The sequence below is a fragment of the Pygocentrus nattereri genome, chromosome 24 (assembly GCF_015220715.1).
Source record: "Pygocentrus nattereri isolate fPygNat1 chromosome 24, fPygNat1.pri, whole genome shotgun sequence".
Lineage (NCBI taxonomy): Eukaryota > Metazoa > Chordata > Actinopteri > Characiformes > Serrasalmidae > Pygocentrus > Pygocentrus nattereri.
Window position 1 is genome coordinate 18,996,002 of NC_051234.1, and position 25,781 is coordinate 19,021,782.

Consider the following 25,781-nt stretch of genomic DNA (forward strand, 5'->3'; position numbering starts at 1 on the left):
TTTGACTATGGTATTTATGTTGTCTGTGCAGCTGGAGGAGGTTCATATGAACCTCACATTACATAAACTTTATGCTCACGTATGCCATTTACAATTTACTGCATTGTTCTGTAATAATTTACATGTGAATTTACATTTTGAAATCGGATGAATCTTTTTGAACCACCCTGTATAATATGCTATCATAAGGCCAATTCCTGTGCAACCCCAACAGACTTTGTTTGAAAGTAATTAAGCCACTTTAATGATGCCAGCGTTTAAAATGCACTTAGTCTAAATATTCAGCCAGCAACTGTAAATGATTTATAAAAGCATCTCACAAGAAAACACTTTTATCCACACTTTTTGAACTTGGCTTCATGGTAGTTTTAATGTTCTGACTTTTACCACAGTAAATTTGTGACACCCTGTGCACAGCATGGTGGTGTGTTTAATATATATTTATTATTGTGTTCCACCTTCAATTACATTTTTTTATTCACATTTCATCTGTCGCGTTCTGCCTCATCACTTGAGCACTTTTTCAACTCTCAGTGGGATGTTGGTGCTTAAGCTGATGCACATGAAAGGCCAACACCTGTCATTACTGAACATTTCTGTTTCAGCGTCTGGAGATCAGTGACAGAATCTACAGCACTATAGGCTGAATTGTATTACTCATGTTTATACAGAATGTGTTTATATAACAGTGTATAGACGAACCATCCCAGAGTCCAAACATCAACATCACTGAATGGGCTTTGGAGTTCTTGAAGATTGTGAGAAGCAGAAAATGCAAAACCAACTTGGTGTGTAGTGATCAGTTTGTACTTTGTACAGTAACATTAAAATTGCAGTATTTGTGTAGTATATGTTAATATTTGTGTGTAAATATTTGAACATTTTTTACAGTAATGCTAGTATGTGCAAAATATATGTAGTTCTTTTCAAAGACTGATACAATATTTGTATAGCAACATTAATATTTTTATTAGTTTTTTAAACAGTAATACTAATATTACTACAGTGTTTATACAATATTATTAAAATTAGTACAGTGTTGTACAGTAATATTAATATTCACACAGTAAGGTGAATCTGTATGCAGAATTTATATAGTAATGTCAATATTTTTAGAGTATCTATGCAATACTGTAAACATATGTGCAGTATTTATATAGTGATCTAAATATATATGCAGTGTTTGTGCTGTAATGTAAATGTGTAGTATTTGAACAGTAATGTTAATATTGTGCATTATTTGTTCAGTAATATAAATATATGTGCAGTGTGTATATATACATAAAGGTAAATATATGTGCAGTACTTGTGAAGTAATGCTAATATATGTGCCTTATTTGTACAGCAATATAAATATATATGCAGTATTTGCACAGTAATGTTAATATATGTGCATTATTTGTACAGTGATATAAATATATGTGCAGTACATATACAGTAATGTAAATATATGTGCAGTATTTATACAGTAATGTAAATATATGTGCAGTATTTATACACTAATGTTAATTTTTGAGCTCTGTTTTATTCTGTCAGTACAGGTTATGTCAGTGTGTCAGCCATGTGGGTCATGTCTTTGACAGAGTCTGTATTGTTTAAGACACTTTTAGCCACTGGACTGGTCATTCAGTGTCTTTCTTATTTTGTCTAGGATGAGAGTGTGTGAGGTCATAATTCTGACATTTCCCACTAAAGCCTTCATAAAAAGAATTGAAGTGGCACTGAGCATTATGGTTTGTGTGCGTGTGTGTGTGTGTGTGTGTGTGTGTGTGTGAGAGAGTGTTTGAGTGTGTGTGTATGTATCTGTGTGTGAGCAGGTTTGTTTTTGTAAATTTTCAGAACAAAATTCAGATTAAAATTCTTGATTCTGACTGTGCTTTTATTAAATCGACCATGTTTCATTTTTGAAAAAAAAAAACAAAACTGAGAGATGAAGATACAGTTGTGTGGACAATGCTGGGCCGCCCTGGTCGCATTACATGTTTTGTAGATTTTCTAAATAAGTAAGTTAGGTAACACAACCTCTACAGAAAACATACTTTATGTTTTGTCATGAAATTGCCCAATATGTCTTGGTCTGCTGAAGCATTGAGTTCTTTTCACTGGAAAAGGGGCCGAGCCCCTTTAACATAATCCAAAAACAACCCCACAATATAATCCCCCCTCCACCAAACTTTACACTTGGCACAATGCAGTCAGACAAGTACCGTTCTCCTGGTAACGGCCAAACCCAGACTCATCCATCAGATTGCCATATGGAGAAGTGTGATTCATCACTCCAGAGAACATGTCTCCACTGTCCAGGGCGGCACTTTACACCACTGCATTCCACGCTTTGCATTAAGCTTGGCGATGTAAGGCTTGGATGCAGCTGCTCGACCATGGAAACCCATTCCATAAGGCTCTATACACTGTTCTTGAGCTAATCTGAAGGTTACATGAAGTTTGGAGATCTGTAGTGACTGACTGTAGAAAGTTGGTGACCTCTGCACACTATACACCTCAGCATCCGCTGACCCCACTCTGTCATTTCATGTGGCCTACCACTTTGTGGCTGAGTTGTTGTCGTTCCCAATCACTTCCACTTTGTTATAATACCACTGACAGTTGACTGTAAAATATTTAGTCTGCAGGTCTAGGGGCTTGGTTTTATACACCTGTGGCCATGGAAGTGATTGGAGCATCTGAAATCAGTAATTTGGATGGTTGTGTGAATACTTTTGGCAATACAGTGTATATATGACTACAAATTCTAACATTGTATAAATATAAGTGCATGGGTGTTTAAGGCCAGGCTAGCAGGTTGGCGTGGGAGTAGGGCGGAGGGTGGGTAGGGGCTAGAGGAAAACATACTTGGTGAGGGATGAGTCAATCAGCCCAAAGTACCTGTTTACATAATCCAGTTTCAGCCTCTCAAACACAACTAACCTGCTTGACCTTCACCAATCACTCCAATACTACATATTACATACAATTCATATTTATGTACATGCATATAGTCCTCATTCATTAGTACAGATCTAATATACATGTATGTATGGTTGTAGTTTAGGGGCGTTATGAAAACGAAATGAACATGCTGCTGATGTTGCATATATTCAGCATTCAATGAAAGTTTATTAAATGAATTATGAAATTAATAAATGATTGTTTTTCTGAACATTTTCTGGCATCATTCTCTATATTTCTAATTTTTAGATTTTTTGTAACAATAATGCAAAATATCGTCTTGCTCCTGCTATGACTTTTTCCCTCTAAATGCCCTAAAAAGTAATATATATCTTCCCCTACTGAATCATATTATTGTTGAGATATGATCATTACAGACATTATCATTTAATGCCAGCATTTATTTCAGTTTAAGATGAGTGTCTCATTCAGAATTGTGTACTCAGAACAGCCTGCATCCCTCTTTACAGTCAACTGGCATGTAACTACAGTAAAATGTCAAGGTCATTCAGTTTCTTTTTCTCAAGTGGCAGTGTTGATCACTTTTTTGTTGTGTTTACCATAAATAGGAAAATTAATTAGGAATTCATAGCTTGCCAGAAAAAAAGCAGAAGAAACAGATGAACTACAGCTCATCTATAATATTACTCTATTCCTGCACAGCTTTGAAAAATTCAAACAAGATTCACATACTCAGAATCATTTTAAACAAGTTTTATTGGGATTTGTAATGGCTGGTAGGATGCCCATCTCTATCAGCATTTTCATCTGAGCTAGAGGACTACACATGTGAGAAAAACATCTATTAAAAACTCCTTTATTTGGAGGGCTACCTTCAAAATGAATGTCTGGCTACACCTACCCTGTGCTTCCACTTACTGGACACTTTATTAGAAACAATTACCTTGTACGTTAACTGACAGGCCAGTGTATTAGAAACAATTACTTTGTACGTTAACTCACAGGCCAGTGTATTAGAAACAATTACCTTGTACGTTAACTCACAGGCCAGTGTATTAGAAGCACTTACCTTGTGCGTTAACTCACAGGCCAGTGTATTAGAAACCCTTACCTTGTGCGTTAACTCACAGGCCAGTGTATTAGAAACCCTTACCTTGTATGTTAACTCACAGGCCAGTGTATTAGAAACCCTTACCTTGTATGTTAACTCACAGGCCAGTGTATTAGAAGCACTTACCTTGTGCGTTAACTCACAGGCCAGTGTATTAGAAACCCTTACCTTGTGCATTAACTCACAGGCCAGTGTATTAGAAACCCTTACCTTGTGCGTTAACTCACAGGCCAGTGTATTAGAAACACTTACCTTGTATGTCTATTCGCAGATCCCTTTATTAGAAAACCCCACCTTGTATTCCCACTCACCGTCCTCTTTACTAGAAACACCTACTTTGTCCTTCCACCCACTAGCCACTTTATAAGAAACAACTATTTTGTAGTAACTCACTGGCCACTTTAATAGAAACACCTACCTTTGGCTACCTTTGGTGCCCACTCATTGGCCACTTTATTAGAAATACCTACTTTGTGCTTAAAATCACTGGCCGTTTTATTAGAAACACCTACCTTATTCATCCACTTACAGGAAAGTGCTTTAGAAACACCTAACATGTTCATCTACTTGCAGGCCACTTTATTAAAAACACCTACCTTATAATTTATTTCTACTATGCAAGTAATAATTACAGATTGATCACCAACTATTCTGAAGGCAGATTTCAATCAGTTAAAAGAAACAAACACGATAAACGGATCAGCAACAAGACATTAGGTTTGATAGGGTTAAGCTTTGGTTCTGTTTTTCTATTACTGCAGTGTGAGTGCTTTCTAAATCTGCTTACATTCATCCTCTGCATGGCCTCATGGGAGGAAGATGGGACGTTTACTCGCACTTTAGACCTACACGCTGCCCTACTCACTTTACAGTGTCAAGTTTGTTTCAGCGAGGGCAGCTGAGCCTTAATTAGGAAAATGTTTACTCGTCAGTACATTTCACAAACAGCCAGGGTCCAAAACCGCTCATTAGCAAGATAAGATTTAAAGGTTTATGATCATAGAAAACAAAATAGTCTTGTTTTATTCAAATAGAGTTTAATGTTCCATTCCACTGATAGTACTGCCAATAATAACACAAAACTCACAGCTTAAATTGGACAAGGATTCTGAGATCCGGTCCACCTGATTACCTGTTGATCATCTCATCAAACAAAAGATGCAGTGTTATAAAACTGATGTTGCAGTACAGTACTGTGCAAAACTTCTGAGGAAATTAACTTTAGTATAAATGTTGGCCCACCCTTTGCAGCTATAACAGCTTCAACTTTTCTGGGAAGGCTTTCCACAAGGGTTAGGAGGGTGTGTATGGGAATTTTTAGACCATTCTTCAGAAGTGCATTTATGAGGTCAGACACTGATGTTGGGCAAGAAGGCCTGGCTTGCAGTCTCTGCTCTAATTCATCCCTCAAGTGCAGGCCAGTCAAGTTCACACCAAACTTGCTCATCCATGTCTTTGTGAACCTTGCTTTGCACATTGGTGCACAGTCATGTTGGAACAAGAAAGGGCCATCCCCAAACTGTTCCCACGAAGTTGGGAGCATGAAATTGTCCAAAATCTTTTGATCTGCTGAAGCATTAAGGGTTCCTTTCACTGGAACTAAGAGACCGAGCCCAGCTCCTGAAAAACAACCCCACACCATAATCCCCCTTCCACCAAACTTTACACTTGGCAAAATGCAGTCAGACAAGCAACGTTCTTCTGGCAATTGCCAAACTCAGTCTCATCCATCAGATTGCCAGATGGAGAAGCATGATTTTTCACTTAAGAGAACACTCCTTCACTGCTTTAGAGTACAGTGGTGGTGCTGTACACCACTGCATTCGACACTTTGCATTGCACTTGGTGATGTAAGACTTGGATGCAGCAGCTCGGCCATGAACACCCATTCCATGAAGCTCTCTACGCTGTTCTTGAGCTAATCTGAAGGTCACATTAAGTTTGGAGGTCTGTAGTGATTGACTCTGCAGAAAGTTGCTGACCTCTGTGCACTATACGCCTCAGCATCCGCTGACCACACTCTATCATTTTACGTGGCCTACCTGTCATTCCCAATTCCCAAGGCTCCTGCCACTGGGACTCCTGGATGGCAGTCTTCAGCTCCCAATGGAGAGGGGCCAAGATCCGAGGAGTGGGAATAATGGATTCAGGGATCAGGCCCCAGAGGTGCCCGTTGTCTGGACAGGGTGTCTAGCTTGATGTTTGTAGAGCCTGGTCTATAAGACAGCAGGAAATCAAAGTGGCTAAAAAACAGTGCCCACTGGGCTTGGCGAGGGTTGAGCAATTTTATCTTTTGGATATAGGCCAGGTTCTTGTGGTTAGTTTAGACCATGAAGGGATTTTTGAACCCCTCAAGCCAGTGCCTCCATTCCTCCAAGACGAGCTTCACTGCCAGAAGCTCTCTGTCTCTGACGTCGTAATTGCATTCAGCCAGGGTCAGGTGGTGGGAAAACAACACACAGGGGTGGAGCTTCTTGGCCGGGCCTAGCCGTTGGGAAAGTACAGCCCCCACACCTACCTTTGAGGCACCTACCTTGATGACGAATGGCTCCTCCAGATCGGGCAGCTGGAGGACCGGGGGGGATGTTAACCATGCCTTGATCTCTTTGAAAGCTTTCTGGGCTTCACTGGTCCAACGAAAGGGGACTTTCAGGTAAGGGCGGTGAGGGGTGCCACCATGGAACTGAAGTTCCTCACAAAGCATCGGAAGAAGTTGGCAAGCCCCAGGAAATGTTGGACCAACCGGAGCAAGGTACGACACGGCCAGTCCACCACAGCTCTGATCTTGGCCAGGTCCATGCGGAAGGTGCCTGTGGATACCACAAAGCCCAAGAAGGATATCATGGAGACACTTCTCCAGCTTAATGTATAGGTTGTTCTCCAACAACAGTTGCAGAATCTGCCTAACATACCTGACATGGTCCTTTAGGGAGTGGCTGTAGATGAGTATGTTGTCGAGGTAGAAATACACACTGTTATGAAGTGCTGGAAGACCGCTGGTGCGTTCATTAAGCCGAAGGGCATGACCTGGTACTCATAATGCCCTGTGGGAGTGTTAAAGGCTGTCTTCCACTCATCCAATTGCTTCATGGATTTAGTCCTCCATTACAGTCTATTCAGGGGTCAAGAGCATGAACAACTGGCTGTGGGGTGGTGTGATGCCTGGAAGCAGGTTGATGGCACAGTCAAACCCCCTGTGGGGCAGCAGAACCTGGGCCTTCTGCTTGCTAAAGAACTCTTTGAGGTTCCAGTAGTCTTTGGGGACCCCTGTGAGGTCTGGCATAGCAGGACCCTTGAGAGAGGATGCCCTATGGAGGGGGCAAGTGTTGACCAGACAATGCCCATCACACCAGAGGCCCCACACATACACAGACTGGGTAGACCAGTCAATGCAGGGATTGTGCTGCCTCAACCAAGGGAACCCCAACACCAGTTGCAAGTGGGGGTGGCACGGTGGCATGGTGGGTAGCGCTGTCGCCTCACAGCAAGGAGGGCCTGGGTTCGATTCCCCGGCCAGGCGACCGGGGTCCTCTCTGTGTGGAGTTTGCATGTTCTCCCTGTGTCTGCGTGGGTTTCCTCCGGGTTCTCCGGTTTCCTCCCACAGTCCAAAAAAGACATGCAGTTAGGCCATTTGTGTAAAATGATCAAATTGTAAGTTGCTCTGGATAAGAGCGTCAGCCAAATGCCAATAATAATAATAATAATAATAAGTGGGGGGCTTAGGTAAGGTACAGCACAATACTTTACCTGTGTGGATCCACTCGTAAGGTGAGTGGCCCAGTCCAGTGAATGATAGGCCCAGACCCCAGAGACCAGTCAACAATGGCCATGACTGGCTCCAGGGGCTCAAAAGGTAGGCCCAGCTTAGCAGCCAATGTGACGTCAAAACGACGTGGGGGGCAAAACCAGAGTAGCAGCAGCACTAGCACTGGTGGGCTGAGCCACCTATGCCCTGACCAGAAGGATCAACTGCTGCATCATGTCATGCAACAGCTGCTCATACCTGCCAATAACCACACCCTGGTTTTGCAAGGCGGACTTTACGGGATGGTGGGGAAGCGGATCCAAATGCAGAACTAAAACCCAGCAAAAAGGGTAAGGAGATATATGGGGACAATGGAGCGTGTGCCTAAAGCAGTAAAAATAGGGCAAATATGGGCTCAAACCACCACTGTACAGATCGGGGGTCCGTGACATTACCGCTGCACCACCAGGGCGCACAAGTGGCCTTGGTTGAAGGTAGAAAAAAAGCGCAGGAATGAATGACAAACAAAGGAAACGCCACAACCGGCATGCTCAAACAAAGGCTTAGTTGAAAAAGGGTGAAAGCAAAGAAATAATCAGAAAACAAAACACTTCCTCTGGGATTTTGAGAGGAAGGTCCGCCGTAGTTCTTGCAGGTCTGCTGCTCAAAGAGCAAAAACTTTAGCAGGGCTTAGAGTCTTCTTTTGAGCTCTTAGTAGTTTTTGGGGCAGTTTCCCTCTTTTGTCTTTCCAGCTCTTTTTTCTATTCTTTTCTTTTCTCTTCTTTTCTTTTCTTTTCCTTTCTTTTTCTTTTCTTTTCTTTTCTTTTCTTTTTCCTTTTCTTTTCACTGAATACTGTACCAGTCACCCCCTACAAAGATGTGACAAACATTGGCGTTTGCCGCCACTGTAAATAGGGGAACTCCCAGGTGTATCAGGTTAGCCTGATTAGTCCATAGCATCTCACTGCTATTGCCCTCTGCTGGCAGCAGGCGGTGCAGGCTAGGCGCCTTGCTGCCGATGCCCTCTACTGGCAGTAGGGAGGTGCAGGCTGGGTGCCTTGCTGCCGACATCCTCTGCTGGCAGCAGGTGGTGCATGCTGAATCCTTACAATCACGGTACCACACTGGAATTCAATAAGCTCCTGAGAGACCATTCTTTTACAAATGCTTGTAGAAGCAGTCTGCATGTCTAGGTGCTTGGTTTTATACACCTGTGGCCATGGAAGTGATTGGAACACCTGAATTCAATGATTTGCATAGGTGACTGAATATTTTTTGTCAATAAAGTGTATGTTCTTGTCTATTACTTTTTGTACAATACTGTTAAACCTTTTAATTGCCTACTGTAAAGGTTTGCTTCAAACAACAGACAATGATGCTATTAAGTTGGCTTGCAAAAATAACTTACTGTGCTTTACAATCTTCTTCTTATTATTCTACCCTCAACATATAAAATAATCCAGGTCTGCAGCTGCTGAACTAGAACCACCAAGCTTTGCAGAATTGTAGAGTCTATATGCCTATGGTTGTGCTTTGAGGACCAATTGGACACAAAGTGTTCATACATCAGACATCCAAAGACAATAGCAACCACCTGGAATACCATGGCAAAGGCCTAGTAAGACCCTAGCAACCACCTGGGATTACCAATAAACCAAATTAAGTTAACTAAAACAATCAAGAGCTATCGACAACTAAGTCAAATTTTGTCTTAACCCTCTGGGGTCCACAAACTCTCCTGCCCATCAAATTTGACTGCTTTTTGAAAATGTGTAGTGAATCAGAATAGAGCTATTTTCCATATATCAGTCATACGGGGACCATCTGTAATTCTAAGGGATCAAGACAAGGTAGAAAATGGTAATGTAAAAGTTAATTGTAACTGTTTTTGGAAACATAAACACGAGGAAATCAGAGAAATTAATATGATAAGCACATTAAAATGGCATGTAAATAGAATCAAATGTTGACTTGCTTGCTAACCTACAATAACACAAATCCATTTTTGGAAATCGTACATGCAAAAACCATTGAAATGTATGTATTCCATTAATATTTCAGAAGAAAAAAAAAACATTTAGCTGCAGAACCTCCACAACATGGGGAAATTGTATTTTACACTACTGTAAAAAAGGGTTAAACTCTAAAGGCCTGTATGTGTTTATGTGCTTGTCAATTTTATGTGCTCAAATGTATTATTTCAAATATTTTGTTGATTCAACAAGACACGGTTTAGCGTTCCGTACAATAATATTGCTGAAATGTTTCCTAGAACATGTCCAGATGGCAGTCAGGTGATAAAAGGTGCAGTAAATAGGTTAAGTCCTCTGACTGGTGTGTTTTCCTCGAGCGCGCCTCAGGCAGAGGAATTTCTAGCTGTTGCTAAATCATCCACAGAGGGCAATGGGGACTTGCTTACGGAGCCCAGTTCATCTCTATTTTCGTTCGAGAGACTCCAATCTCAGCTTTGACAGAACATTGGCAATCATTTCAATACTTCAGACTGATGAACCGACAGAGCCAGTGCGTGTCACGACAGAGAACACTGCTTTGATTGCTGGTCAAGTCTGGTAAGTGCACTCTGGGTAACTACAATTGGTAAAAGCAATCTGGTGTGGGGTTAATAATAGAACTGCCGATGGTGCAATACAGAGGCATCAATGTCACCACATGACAAACACGCACGCACACACACTGTCTGATAAGAATAAATTGCAGACCATCTGCTTCTGAAGGACTTTGTGTCTCTTTAGTCAACATAAACAACTTTCTTAATAACTGATGTTTGCCTAATTGAAACAGCCAGCAAAAGACCTGTAGAGGATAAATGACCCATACATGGTATTACAGTTATTTTTGGGCCTTAAAGGTTACAAATCATGGGCAATCAAACTGCTTTCGCTTTGATGTCATATCAAAATGTATTTCAAATTCAATTTCAAAACGTACCAAATACGGAGACTATGCTACAAAAACAGCATCATTGTTTTATGTTGTAACAAAAACCTACACTTTTACAAATATCTATTGAAACTACTTAAGCCAAAGGCAGTTTAGCTCTTCCCATTATTGCTGAAGCTATAAGGAGTGTTTCAGCCTGGACTGCTTTTAGAACAAGACTTACTACAGGACATCCAATCAGAACAGAGCTCATTTGCATGTAACAGTGTTCTAATGGATAAGACAGATTAAAATTAATTAAAAAATGAATTATGATACAAACATTACAAACAAATCTCAGGAAAAACAGTACTGTGCAGGAAATAATTTATAGTATGTTTGAAATAATTAATTTGGTAGATACTGAATACTTCATATTAGTTATTGAATCATTTTCAGTAGTTATTGAATCATTCTTAGTAGTTATATAATTGTAACATTTACTAAGTAATTTTAGTAGATGTCTAATAAGTTATAGTAGTTACTAAACAATTTTAGTAGATACTGAATAATTCTAAAAGTTATCAAATAATTTGTAGTATTTACATAATTATTTTAGTAGATACAGAATAATTTATAGTAGTTACTAAATCATTTTAGTAGATAATGAATCATTTTCAGTTTTCACGTAACCTATTTTGTGGATACTGAATCATTTTACCAATTATTGAATAATTAATAGTAGCTACTGGTTATTTTTTAGAAGATGTGGAATAATTTTAGTATTAGGTCTGAAGAGTTTTGTAATAACTGTATAATATATACTGTATATATTTTTATTGTTACTGAATAAGCAATAACTAAATAATAATCCTACAAAGAAAAATAGTATGCACTGAATTTACTTGATTCAAATGTGAACGCTGTTTCCACATGAATAAACATATAACCTCAACACACCTGTTGCCAAAACTAAACAACAAAACTGTGTAATAATTAATTAGTGCACACTTGAAATCATGTACATTCGATGCAGCTCTTTTTCAGTGTACAGGGTTTAAGGGGTGAAGGAGTGAGTGCAGTCCATTTGTAATGTGGTCACTAAGGACAAATGTCTCTCACTCTACTCAGCAAGAGGTGAAATTTGACATATGGCGTCAAAGCGTCATTAAGACAGCACCTGCTGGAGGAGAGGTCAGAGTGGTGGAGGTCAGAGTGAATCACTGAAGATATTTCAAAGATCCCTCTGTTTATACACATTCAGCATAAGATCCAGGAGTGGATCATAGTCTCAGAGGGACCCTGGGGCACCTTTGGATGCCCTCCATCCCAAACAAAATGAATTTTCTAGTAGTTATTGAATAACTTCTAGTAGTTACTAGGTGTTTTTGAAGTTACTGAGTCATTCATAGTAGTTACTGAAAGTTTTAGTAGTTACTGAATGTTTTAGCTAGTACTTAGTCATTCATAGAAGATTCCTAGAAGAAACTAAATCATTTTAGTAGTTAATGTTTAGTAGTTACTGAATATCACATCATAAAATACCTTCTGGTGTTTAGCCTATAGTATTTCAATCCACACTGTATAAGTTATCATTAAATAAACTAACAGTAATTATTAATATGACATTTGACTGCAATTTTTCTAATGATTTGCATGCACATAATAATGTGAATTTTCATACACGTAGTACTTTTCTCAGCCCCAGGATCACTTTTCATAAGTAAAATAACAATAATCTTTAAAGGAATAACACAGATCATAAGCAAGTAGTTATCAGACTTAATGTGTTACATGTTTCTGCAGTCATTGCTGTGCTTTCTGAACCTGAACCTGTCCTAAAATGATTATCGGTGTAATAGGAAAAAGAAAGAGTGAGGGAATTGATTATTAGCCTAATAGGTACATGAATGAAGTCTCATTTAGATTGCGTACCCTTTCCTGATTCACCTGTACACCCAGTGCGAGTTTAATCACTGCACTCTCCTCAGCTGCATGTAGTACAAGCTGATGAGGGAGAGCAGTGCAAGCTTTTACATTGCCCCGATATGGCCTTAATTAGAGCACGTTATCAGAAACAGATGTAGGGCCACAGACGGGTTGGTATGTGTGCGAATATGTTTGGAACTGGGGGTTTAATGTCCTAACGTAGGTGGCTGATTACACCTGTCCGTCTCTGTGACAGTGTCACGCTAGGTCTGCTTCGCTAATAGTGTTACATCACACTGCCATGCCTGGCGACTTAGTCTCCCGATGATCATTTTATCACAGGGCAATTATCAGATAATGACTACCTCCATAACAAATAACCTCACGAGTGGCTCACATCAGGGCTCAGGAACAGAAAAAAAAAAAAAAACAGAAGCAGAAAAAGGGCTCATATGCTATGTTTCTTCTGTTTTGCATTTTTTTCACTATATGGAATATTTGTGTGGTTTAATGACACAAACATTACAAAACAGTCATTCTCATTTTAGAATTAAACAGGCAGTTTTTGTTATTGTGCCTTTAATATATGTAAATTATCTCTGCTCTGGTTGGCTGCCCTGTCAATATCAGACACCCGAACTGCACAAACAGCCAGAATACACATTCCTAGACATTAAATATTAAAACAATCTTTTCAAAGTAACTCACTCATATCACCTCTGATATGTCTCTGTGTATGTACGCATGTCTCTGCATATAACACCGGTAACATCAGTTTAATGAAGGCAACAGCAACGCAGGTCATTGTCAATAGTGTTTTTTTAAAACACAGGCAACATTTCTTCAGTGTAGGTAACGCTATTTTAACACAGGGGATGCTACTTTCATTTAGGTAAATGTTTATTAGCTCATTAGTTCATAAAAGTGTTAACAAATGTTACAAGTAACAATGTTAAACACAGGCAACATTCCTTAATGTAGGTAATGTTAGTTTAATGCAGGTACCACTATGGTCGACACAGGTAGCACTAATTTGAGATAGGTAACTGAGGTTGGTAGTGTTAAAAAATGTTAAAGGTAACAATGTTTAACACTGGTAAGATTGCTTAACACAGAAAATGTTAGTTTAATGCAGGTCATGCCATTTTAACAAAGTGGAAGTTACTTTGATATAGGTAATTGTTTAATGTTGGAAGTGTTAACAAATGTTAGGAGTAACTATTAAACATAGGTAACACTACTTAATGCAGCTAACTGTTTAATGTTGGTAATGTTACTTTAGTGCTGGTACCACACAGGTAACATTTCATTAATACAGGTAGTGTTTATTTCATGTAACATTATTTTAACGCAGGTACCATAATTTTAACATTAACTATTTATTGTGCACAATGTTACTTTAATCCAGAAACATTTGTCTAATTCAGTTAAGATTTGTGTAATGGAGTGACATTTAGCACAGGTAACGTTAGTTCCAGTAATGTCACTTTAACACAGGTAACATTAGTTTGAGTAACATTACTTTAATGCAGGTAACATTAGTCTGAGGAACATTACACAAGTAACATTAGTTTGAGTAATATTAACTTTAATATAGGTAACATTAGTCTGAGTAATAATAACACAGTTAACATTAGTCTAAGTAACATTAGTTTAACACGGGTAAGATTAGTTCTGGTAATGTTACTTTAACACAGTTAACATTAGATTGAGTAATATTACTTTAATGTAGGTAACATTAGTGTTAGTAATATACTTTATCACAGGTAACATTAGTTCCAGTAATGTTACTTTAATGCAGGTAATATTAATTCAATTAAGGTAACATTAGGTTAACACAGATAACATTTGGGCAAATAAAGACTTTTTGTGAATCCAAGGACAACATCAATAATAAGCCAGCTCAGACTTTCATAACATTGTGCAAGTTAAGTGGTCCACTCCTATCATAAGACTCAAGGAAATGGACAATCCGTCCTCTTCCCTCTTTAATCCTCCCCCCTCCTTACTAGTATAGAAAAAATGTTGTGAGTTCAGCATCAAACTTCATCCTGTCTCCAGTGGTGGAAAGCAACACCAATGTTGACTCTGGTTTTGCTTCTATATATGTCACTTCTTGTCTTTGCTGCCAAAGGTGGTGACTCACAGTGACTTACTATCATGTCTCAAGGTTCAGTATTTGGTATTACAAGACAGGACTGGTCCAAGCAAGCTGGTTAGCATGCTACCTTCAGTAGACATCTTAGCAACATGATGCAGAGACAGCTTTGACATAATGTCAAAACTAATGCCTTCCAAATTCTAATAACTGAGATTTCAAATGAACTTTTCTAGATGTAAATTTTTTTCATGGCTAGCCACATATTGTGTTTCTTTTTTTGTTTTCGTTCCTCAAACCTGTTTTTGACGCATATAATCCCCCCCACCCCCCTACCCTCTCTGCACCAGACTAAGTGTAAATCAGTGATTTGTGGCGGGTGGAAAAGTGTGGCGGCTTCAGCAATATGATGTATGGTGGGTTTCCAATGGCTCAGCATTGCAATATGTTTTAATACATTGCACATTCACTCCATTCACTGCACGCTTCCCTGCTATGCATGCCTGCCTCCTCAAAAAAAGAGATGCATTTCTTTATTAAAACCCATTAATTACACATGACATATGAATGCTTTTCATAAAACACAACAGCACAGTCATCATTAATGATTACAGCGAATGGATAAACTCAAGAAGTCTGCCTTGGGTCAGGCAACATATCATAGAGGATATTTATTATTTATTGATATGCTTTCATTAATAATTCCATTCAGCTGGATTGCTTACTGTTGTCTGTCAGATGTGAAATCAAATTTAGACCATGCTAAGACATACTGTTCCATCTATTATTAACATTTCCTGGTTTGAATGTTACTCTATTTGTATAGTAAATGCATTTTTAAATAATAAACTCTTCCTCTGCAGGGTTTAAGACTCAGACAATAAAAAAATAATAGTTTGTTAATGTAATTATTACAACTAATCAGTAATTATTTGAAAATCATCTCAATTAATGCCTTGGTGGACAGGCAGAATCCAGGGCGTGAGAAGAGTTTGGCGATGCCGTGGAAAAAGACTTTTGGTTAGCTTTGTGGAGGTTCTGGCAGACCAGGGTGGTGGTCCCTATTTTTAAGAAAGGGGACTGGAAGGTGTGTGCCAACTACTGGGAATCACACTGCTCAGCCTCCCTGGGTGTTGGAAAGGAGACTCCGACCGACAGTCAAACCTCAGTTTGAGGAGGAACAATGCAGATTTTGTCCCAGCCTTGGAACAATGGACCACCTTTTCACCTCGCAGATTGCTGAGGGGGCATGGGAGTTTGCCAACCCAGTCTATATGTGTTTTGTGTGTTCTCCAGGAGTATGGGGTGCCAGGGCTACTACTGCGGGCCATTCAATCTCTGTACTCTCAGAGTGAGAGTTGTATTTGTGTAGTCGGCATTAAGTTAGGCTCGTTCATTGTTAGCCTTGTTAACTCCACCTAGGCTGTGATTGGCTCAACTCCTGTTTGTGATAGTAATGACAGGTTGTCAAGGCATGGCCAAGGTCAGGAGGGCATTATGTGTGGAGACCAGAGGGTGGCGTCTCTGCTTTTGCAGATGATGTTGTAATTTTGGCTAAATCACATGGATGCCTCCAGCACTCACTTGAGCAGTTTGCAACTGAGTGTGAAGCGGTTGATATGTGGATCAGCCCCTCCAAGTCTGAGTCCATGGTTCTAGCCTGGAAAAGGATGACATGCCCAGTCCAGATAAGGGAAAGGACTTGCTGCAGGTGGAGGAGTTTAAGTATCTTAAGTATATTAAGTCTTGTTCACAAGTGAACAATGTGAATGTGAGATGTGGAGAGGGATTGTGAGACAGGCAGCAGCAGTAATGTGGTCACTGGACCAGACTGTAGTGGTGAAGAGGAACCTGAGCCATAAGGCAAAGCTCTCTGTTTACAACTCATTCTACATCTCTACCCTCACCTATGGTCATGAGCTGTGGGTAATGACCAAAAGAAGAAAGCGGAAATGAGCTTTCTTTGCAGGGTGGCAGGCTACACACTACTTGATAGGGCGAGAAGCTCAGTCATCTGCGGGAAGCTTGGAGTAGAGCCACTACTCCTCCGCATTGAGAGGAGCCAGTTGAGGTGGTTTGAGCATCTAAATAGGATGCCCCCTGGACGCCTCCCGGTGGGAGTTTACCTGGCTTAGCCTACTGGGACGAACCCCAGTGGAGGAATTTTATCTCCAAGCTGGCCTGTGAGCAGCTTGGGGTTCCCAGGAATGGGCTGGAGGAGGTTACGGGGAACAGGGTTGTCTGGGATTCTCTGTTCTCCCAACTGCTACCACGATCCTATCTGGACTAAGTGGTTAATGATGATGAATGATGAATGTCTTGGAACTTAGCATCATGTTAACCAAACTAATTACCTTGAACTACCTTGAACAAACCAATTTGTTCCTCAAACTTACAATTTTTGCAAACGTACCTCTATTCATCTAATAGACACATCAATATCCTCTAATAGTAAACTGTTGCTTTGCAGGGTTTTAAGCCTAATATGCTGTTATTATATTTTGCAGTTGGGAGGTGTTACGAAGCAGATGGGATTATTTTCTGACACTTCAGTTTGACTTCTGTAATGGCAGTGCTTTTGGCTTGAAAAGCAAAAACGGGCAGCATTCACCTCTGAAATACCTTTTAGCCCATAATTCCATAGTCCACCTTCCTCAGAGACAGAGCGCTTTCGCTGGACCATTATCTGTGAAAACTGGGCCTTCACTATAATGTCCTCTGTGCACCGCCGACTGCTCACCACAAAGCCTCTCTCTTCCCTCGCTCGCTTTTCTAAAACTTTCCACCCCCCTTATCAATTCTTTGCACAGGATTTTGAGAGCTCTTGGCGTTTTTACTGTTATTATTGCTTATTCAAAATCTATTCATGATGGCCAAAGAGGGGAGTGAAAATCTATCCACTTGGTTGAGAAAATTCATAGGATGGTTGTTGAAGAGTGCAGGAAGTATAATCTTCTCTGTCCATAAGGGGTCCATTTTTGCCTCTATTGCTGCCAGTGAAGTCTATTTTAGTTCAAGAGCTTATGCATATAACCATGTGATTCTTACAATAATATTTTTAAATATGATGACAAAATATTTCAGTGTAAAATTCATACTCTATAGTTAAAAAATGTAATGCTCATCTATCTATGGACTTATCTAGGCTCCATCCACAAACACATTCTTTTGTGGCTACTGTTAAGGTTGGATGAGCTTTACAGAATGATGAAAAAAATCTAACTTAATCTAATGAGAAACTGTAGAATAGACTCAGTTTATATCACAATACCAACATTTAGAGTGAGTTATTCATTCAACCTGATGAGAAACTGTAGAACAGACTCAGTTTATATCACAATACCAACATTTAGAGTGAGTTATTCATTCAACCTAATGAGAAACTGTAGAACAGACTCAGTTTATATCACAATACCTACATTTAGAGTGAGTTATTCATTCAACCTAATGAGAAACTGTAGAACAGACTCAGTTTATATCACAATACCTACATTTAGACTGAGTTATTCATTCAACCTAATGAGAAACTGTAGAACAGACTCAGTTTATATCACAATACCTACATTTAGAGTGAGTTATTCATTCAACCTGATGAGAAACTGTAGAACAGACTCAGTTTATATCACAATACCTACATTTAGAGTTATTAATTCAACCTAATGAGAAACTGTAGAACAGACTCAGTTTATATCACAATACCTACATTTAGAGTGAGTTATTCATTCAACCTGATGAGAAACTGTAGAACAGACTCAGTTTATATCACAATACCTACATTTAGAGTGAGTTATTCATTCAACCTAATGAGAAACTGTAGAACAGACTCAGTTTATATCACAATACCTACATTTAGAGTGAGTTATTTATTCAACCTAATGGGAAACTGTAGAACACGACTCAGTTTATATCACAATACCAACATTTAGAGTGAGTTATTTATTCAACCTAATGAGAAACTGTAGAACACAACTCAGTTTATATCACAATACCTACATTTAGAGTGAGTTATTCATTCAACCTAATGAGAAACTGTAGAACAGACTCAGTTTATATCACAATACCTACATTTAGAGTAAGTTATTCATTCAACCTGATGAGAAACTGTAGAACAGACTCAGTTTATATCACAATACCTACATTTAGAGTGAGTTATTCATTCAACCTGATGAGAAACTGTAGAACAGACTCAGTTTATATCACAAAACCTACATTTAGAGTTATTAATTCAACCTAATGAGAAACTGTAGAACAGACTCAGTTTATATCACAATACCTACATTTAGAGTGAGTTATTCATTCAACCTAATGAGAAACTGTAGAACAGATTCAGTTTATATCACAATACCTACATTTAGAGTGAGTTATTTATTCAACCTAATGGGAAACTGTAGAACACGACTCAGTTTATATCACAATACCAACATTTAGAGTGAGTTATTTATTCAACCTAATGAGAAACTGTAGAACACGACTCAGTTTATATCACAATACCTACATTTAGAGTGAGTTATTAATTCAATCTAATGAGAAACTGTAGAACAGACTCAGTTTATATCACAATACCTACATTTAGAGTGAGTTATTCATTCAACCTAATGAGAAACTGTAGAACAGACTCAGTTTATATCACAATACCTACATTTAGAGTGAGTTATTCATTCAGCCTAATGAGAAACTGTAGAACAGACTCAGTTTATATCACAATACCTACATTTAGAGTGAGTTATTTATTCAACCTAATGAGAAACTGTAGAACATGACTTACATTATACTACAATATTTATGTTGAGTGAGTTTATATGTACTTAATAATTTGAGAACTGCAGAAAATCCAATCAATGTGTTTACATGCAGTTGGGTAATCAGACAAAGAGGAAACTCCAGGTCTACATAAGTCAAGCAGTAATCAGATTTCTGCCTTACGACTGGTCAGTATACTTACAGAAAACATGATGGAAACAGAACAAAAATCTCAAACTTCATGTTGTGGCTTTTTGTTCAAATAAGCTATGTCAAAACAATTTTACTCAGTTGTGAAGCATTTAAACTGGATACTCAACGTCATATGATGACTCTAAACAAAGATTGATTCAGTTCCTTGCTAAGTTGAATAGGTTTTTCTCCAATGTTCTGTGAAGCCAAAAGAATGTATTTGTAGGCACCACTGGGATAGATCAACTACATGCAGATTGTGTCATTAAGAACATCTCTAATGTCTTGTGTCATGAGCCTTTGATAAGCAACAGAAGTAGGACTTCAGGAGCTGGACTGAAAGCCTTAAACATGAGATGAACAACCAACAGAATTAGAAAGAAACAGAGGAACCAATTATGTTTGACAATTGGCAATAGGTGGAGACATCAGTCCTTCTGGAAGTTCCATATCGTTCCTCGTTTCAGTCAGTTGTTAGGAATGGAAAACAGTGGCAGCAGCTCTATGACAGGATTCTTTCTGAAAAAGTCACTATGAAAGTGACACATACAAGCTCAAATATATATTAATGTCTGTTACAAGCTACAAACAAAACAAATGCTATGTCTTTTACAAGCTGCAGATGTGCTGTATCACCATTAGCGTAACAAAGATAACATTATGGTAATGGAGGTGTTTTTTTACAAGTTTTGACATTTATGGCCTGAAGTGAAGGTCTTGCTCTAATTGTCACGGTTCACCATTATTAATACGTTACATTTGATTCAGGACTATTAGCCCATTTAAAATTATTACATTAACATAAATGAATGTTCTAACAACCAGTTGTTTATATTTGTAAGGATGTGTTTGAATCTTCTACCACAACTACCACATATAAGGCATTTTGATTTATTTATGTTTATTTTCTGTTGCCCTACGGCTTCAAAGTCATTCAACGCTAGAACTGGGACACCTTCAAACTTTTTCTTTTTATCCAGAGAAAATAAACAAACCATCTCACCCCTAAAAAAGACAAATCAGATCAGACAGATGAATATCTGTACCTGCACTTTGTTGCACTTGACAAAATTCTGCTCTATCAGTAACATGACTTTCTTGTGGATTTGCTGTACTTCAGTAATCAGCAGAATGCTGAAGGCCACTTACTGTTTCAAAGGTACCACAATTGCTCGCTGCCAATTTAAGTTTTCAAATGTCTCAATCATGTAGTCAGCATACATTTGCAGAGAGAAAACAACATGATTTGTCAGTTGTAATGTGAGCAGAGTGAAAGCATTCTGAATATAACAAAGCAAAAAAGTAATATGATATGCCAGTCTTGGGGGCCATATCTTGTAATAAGTATGTCTGGGTGTAACAATGAGAAATTTTATTCGCAATGTGGATAGATAGACTTCAGAAACAGTGAAATTTCGAGGCAAATTCAATGCCTTGGTGGTGTTCAGAGTAGGGGGCGGTTTGGGGATTCAGTTTTAGACTGAATCAGGTGGGGTTGGATTGAACTTTGTTGGGCTTGGGTCACTTTTGGACTCAAAACTTGATGATGTAGTTTAAGTCGGGTTCAGACAGAACTTTGTTGTGGTCTTGTAAGTTCTTGACTCAAAACTAATAATATAGTTTGGGTCAGGGTCAAACATGATTTTGTCAGGCTTGAGTCAGTTTTTGACACAAAACTTGTGGGTCAGGTCAGGGTCAGGCACAATTTTGTTGGGCTCGGATTGGGTTTGGACTCAAAAAAGCCTGATTTAAGCTGTAATCCATTTTGCATTTAGACTGCATTTAGCAGTCCAGGTTTGTTTCAGAAGAGTAGTGGGGAGTTAAAGAGTGTTAATGTAATGACACAGGCATATCCCAGAAGATAATAAGACGATGTACAAAAGGCATCATTGTGGAAAAAAATATATTTCTCAGCTTTTATTTACCTTTGAACAAAAAGTGTCATGTCCAAAATTATTCATACCCTTTGCAAACTGTCATAGTCTATGGGAAAATCCAAAGTTCTATACCATTCCAAATATAGTCAAAGCTATTCTAAAGCATCTTAATTACCCTGATTTATTGGGAACAGCTGTTTTAATCAACTCAGCAGGTGAAAAACAGCAGCTCTCTGCAGGTGGTTTGTGGACAGTCATGGCTAAGACAAAGGAACTCACTAAGGACCTGCGGCTGCACATTGTGGCTGCTCACAAGTCAGGAAAGGGCTATAAGGCCATATCTAAATGTTTTCAAGTTCCAGTGGCTACAGTGCAAAGTATTATGCAAAAATACAAGATGTTCCGCACTGTGGAAAATCTCAGAGGACGTGGTAGGAAGCCAAATATGACACCTGTGCTGGCCAGGAGGTTAGTGAGAGAGGTGAAAAAGAATCAAAGGATCACCACCAAGGCCATCCTGGTGAATCTGGCTCTGCTGGTGACAACATCTCAAGGCAGACAGTCCAATGGACACTTCACACTGCTGGGTTCCATGGATGCAGACCAAGGAGGATGCCACTTCACGAGAAAAAGCACAGAAAAGCCCACTTGGCCTTTGCAAATGCTCATCTGGACAAAGAAGACATCTGGTTGTCTGTTTTATGGTCAGATGAAACAAAAATTGAATTGTTTGGCCACAGTGATATATCCTTCATTTGGCTTAAAAAATGAGAAGCCTTCAACCCTAAGAACACCATCCCCACTGTCAAACATGCTGGTGGGAACCTAATGATTTGGGATGTTTTTCAGCCAATGGACCAGGGAACCTAATCTCAGTAAACGGCACCATGAAAAAAGAGCAATACGTCAAGTTTCTCAACAACATCAGGCAGTCTGCAGAGAAACTTGGCCTTGTGCACCAGTGGACATTTCAGCACGGCAACGACCCAAAACACACAGCAAAAGGGGTGAAGAAATTGTTAGCAGACAAAAACATTAATGTTTTGCAGTGGCCCAGCCAGAGTCCTAACTTGAATCCAATTGAGAATCTGTGGAGGGAGCTAAAGATCAGGGTGATGGCAAGGAGACCACCCAAACTGAAACAGTTGGAGCGCATCGCTAAAGAAGAATGGAAAAAAATAACAATGGAGACATGCAAAAAGCTGGTCAGCAATTATAGCGTTTGATTGCTGTAACAGCTAATGAAGGCTTTTATATTGATTATTGAGAAGGGTTTTAATAATTTTGGACATGCCACTTTTTGTTAAAATGTAAATAAAAGCTGAGAAATATTTTTTTTTCCTCAATGATGCCACTTGTAGGTTGTCTTATTATCTTCTGGGAGATGCCTGTATCATTTCTGGTCAAAAAAAATTGCTGGTTGAATAAAAGTAACTTTAAGTCAAAATTTGCCAGGGGTATGAATAATTTCAGGCTTTGCTGTATGTTCATGCCCATTTTTGTACAATGTTTTTTCATAGTGTGAAAACCTTTCAGATGCAGTGCTTAAAAAAAGATTTATTATTGCTGCTACTTGAAGGTTAAAAAAGAAAAAAAAACATTTTGTTGTGGTTCCACTACGTTAAAAATGTGTACAACTGATATCCAGTTAACCACAGGTAAAAAATGACAACAAAATAGATGAAAATTTGTTTTGGAACTTTTTTGGACAAAAGTAAAGTAGGGCTGTTGGCTTACCATTTTAGGAGGCAGCAAGAGTGTTGCACAACAATCTAGAAGCATTCCAAAGAACATGTTTTATTAGTCATAAAAAACTGAGGCATGACTTACCGAGGCTGCCTCTTTGGGTAAGATAATGGGTTGACAGAATCAACTTATGCTTAAGGACATTTGTTGTCGTTCACATGAGATATTTTTCTCCTCAGTGGAAAATGTGTTAAAGTTATTTTCAGAGAATTATCTTTTCACTGTTTCTGGACCTAATTTACATTGGTTTGGGTAGTCATCCTAGTTAGCAATAAAGCTGTGCAGTTACGTCCTCAACAGTGCATCCTTGGCAATGTGTGCATGATCAGGTACTCATGTTTGGAAATGGCAAAGTATGACAGAACGCACTTACTCACAAATACGACCAAACAATCAAGTTTGACTGAAATGTTGGTCTGTATGTTTTTCTGCCTTCCTTCAGTTAAACAGAACGCATACTGATTTCAGGATTTGAATACTGGCACACAAATGGGTAACTGAGTAGTCAAATTTGGAGTTTCTCACTTTGGAGTTTCAGCATTTCTCATTTTGGAAAGGTACCTTGATTAAGTTGGCTTGAAAAAGCCAATCCACTGTTCTGTTTCTTCTTATTCTAAGCTAAAAAATTGCCAGCCAACACAGAAGTTATACCCGAATAATGTGCTTGTCCTTTTAGAATCAATCCATTTTAGGGTTTTCATACAATATAGGAAATATTCCATAGGAAAAACTCAGGGGACTTAAACTTTTCACACTGTATATGCACTATATGATCTATATGAACTTTATCCTAGCTTTATTCCAGCACAGTCAGTATACACTTTTATGTATACTACAAGTTTATGAACACTGTTATTACATTTTATTATATACCGCACACACTATACACACAATACACACAAACCACACACTCCACACACACACACACACACACACACACACACACACACACACACATGTACGGCACCATAGCAATCACACAGCAACACATTAGCAACCTCCTGGGATATCTTGGCAACCACCTGAGATACCTTAGCAACTGCCTACCAACACCTTAGAAATCACCTTAGATGGCATAGCACCCACCTAGCAACAACTTAGCAACACCTGAGATACTACAGCAACCACTTAGCAACACCTTACCAACCACCTAGCAACACCTTAGCAACTTATTATTAGTAGTAATATTATTATTAGCTGGCTTTCTCAAGCCAACTTACGTTCACTCAAGACCTCTCCCTTTCTATGTTGCTTTGAAGTCATTATTTTACCAAAATATCAGTACTTTTACTGGAGTTCGGGTTTAGCACTCTGCACACCTCAGGTCATGAAATGAACATACTGGATTACATAAGCAGTTTACAACTAACATGAGGTCTTCCTAAAAGCAGTTACATTTAGTAATTTGATGAGTTCAAACTAAGTCATATTTTATGTTAAACCCATTAAAATGCCTTATCATAACATAACATTGCTTAACATATACTCACTGCACAGCAAAATATACCAATAACCTGTTGTTCAGCATAAAAAATTCATTTAAAAACAATCTAATTTTACCCACATTTATTGTGTCAAATACATTCTGCAATTCCAATAAAGCAAAGTGAAATAACAGTTCAGATGAAAAAAGCAGCACTTTAAAACAACCTTCACATCATTCTTTTTTACAGGGTATTGAGTCTGTACTGTTAAATTATTAACTCAAAATGATCTCCATTTTGAAGGAACTGATCCATACGTAATCAGATTACACTTATTGACTGAACAAACAGACTGGTGCTAATTACACACTAATTACATACTAACTCATTTGGGATCATGCTGTTTGCAACCAATGATGTCATTTTACAAAATACTTAATGCAATAAATTGCTGCCAAAAGTAAATGTCAGTATTTGCATTTGCATATTTATAGTGGACGCCAGTTCAAAGTTGATAACCTTTAGATGTCTCGGCGAACACAAGTTAACAAAAGCATACTGTCATTTTATGTGAATTATTTCAGATTCATAGCTCATTGAAACAAGTGGAGAAATTGTGTGGAAAGTGCAGATTCTAAACTTTCAATCCAAACAATATTTGTGGTTGTAAGTACAAAACGATATCAGATTCAGGGTCAGAAATGCAGTGCAAATATAAATCAACTTATTATATAGGTGAAGCATGTTATTACATAGAAATTATGTAGTAAAACATACAGAATATTACAAGCAAAAGGCAGAAAGGCATTTTTGTGAGAATTGATTTAAAAGAAGCTGTTCTATAAATACAGCATGGGATCAGTAGTATTTCCATTGGTGGTTCAGCTTGCTTCTCACTAAAGTATCTTCACGAATGGCCATGAATGTTGTCAGTGTGACAGCACTGTTATATCGGAGCTGATCTTTGCTGTGATCTTTCTGTAGTGGACTGATAACAGACATTTTGAAACTACTATTTCGCAGATTGAAGTTGAATTGGCAAAAGCTGGACAAGGTGATGTTTACAAACTTCTGGGAGGAAAAACAAGGTTATCAGGCTTGGATGTGGAGAAAGAAAAGTAGGAGTTGG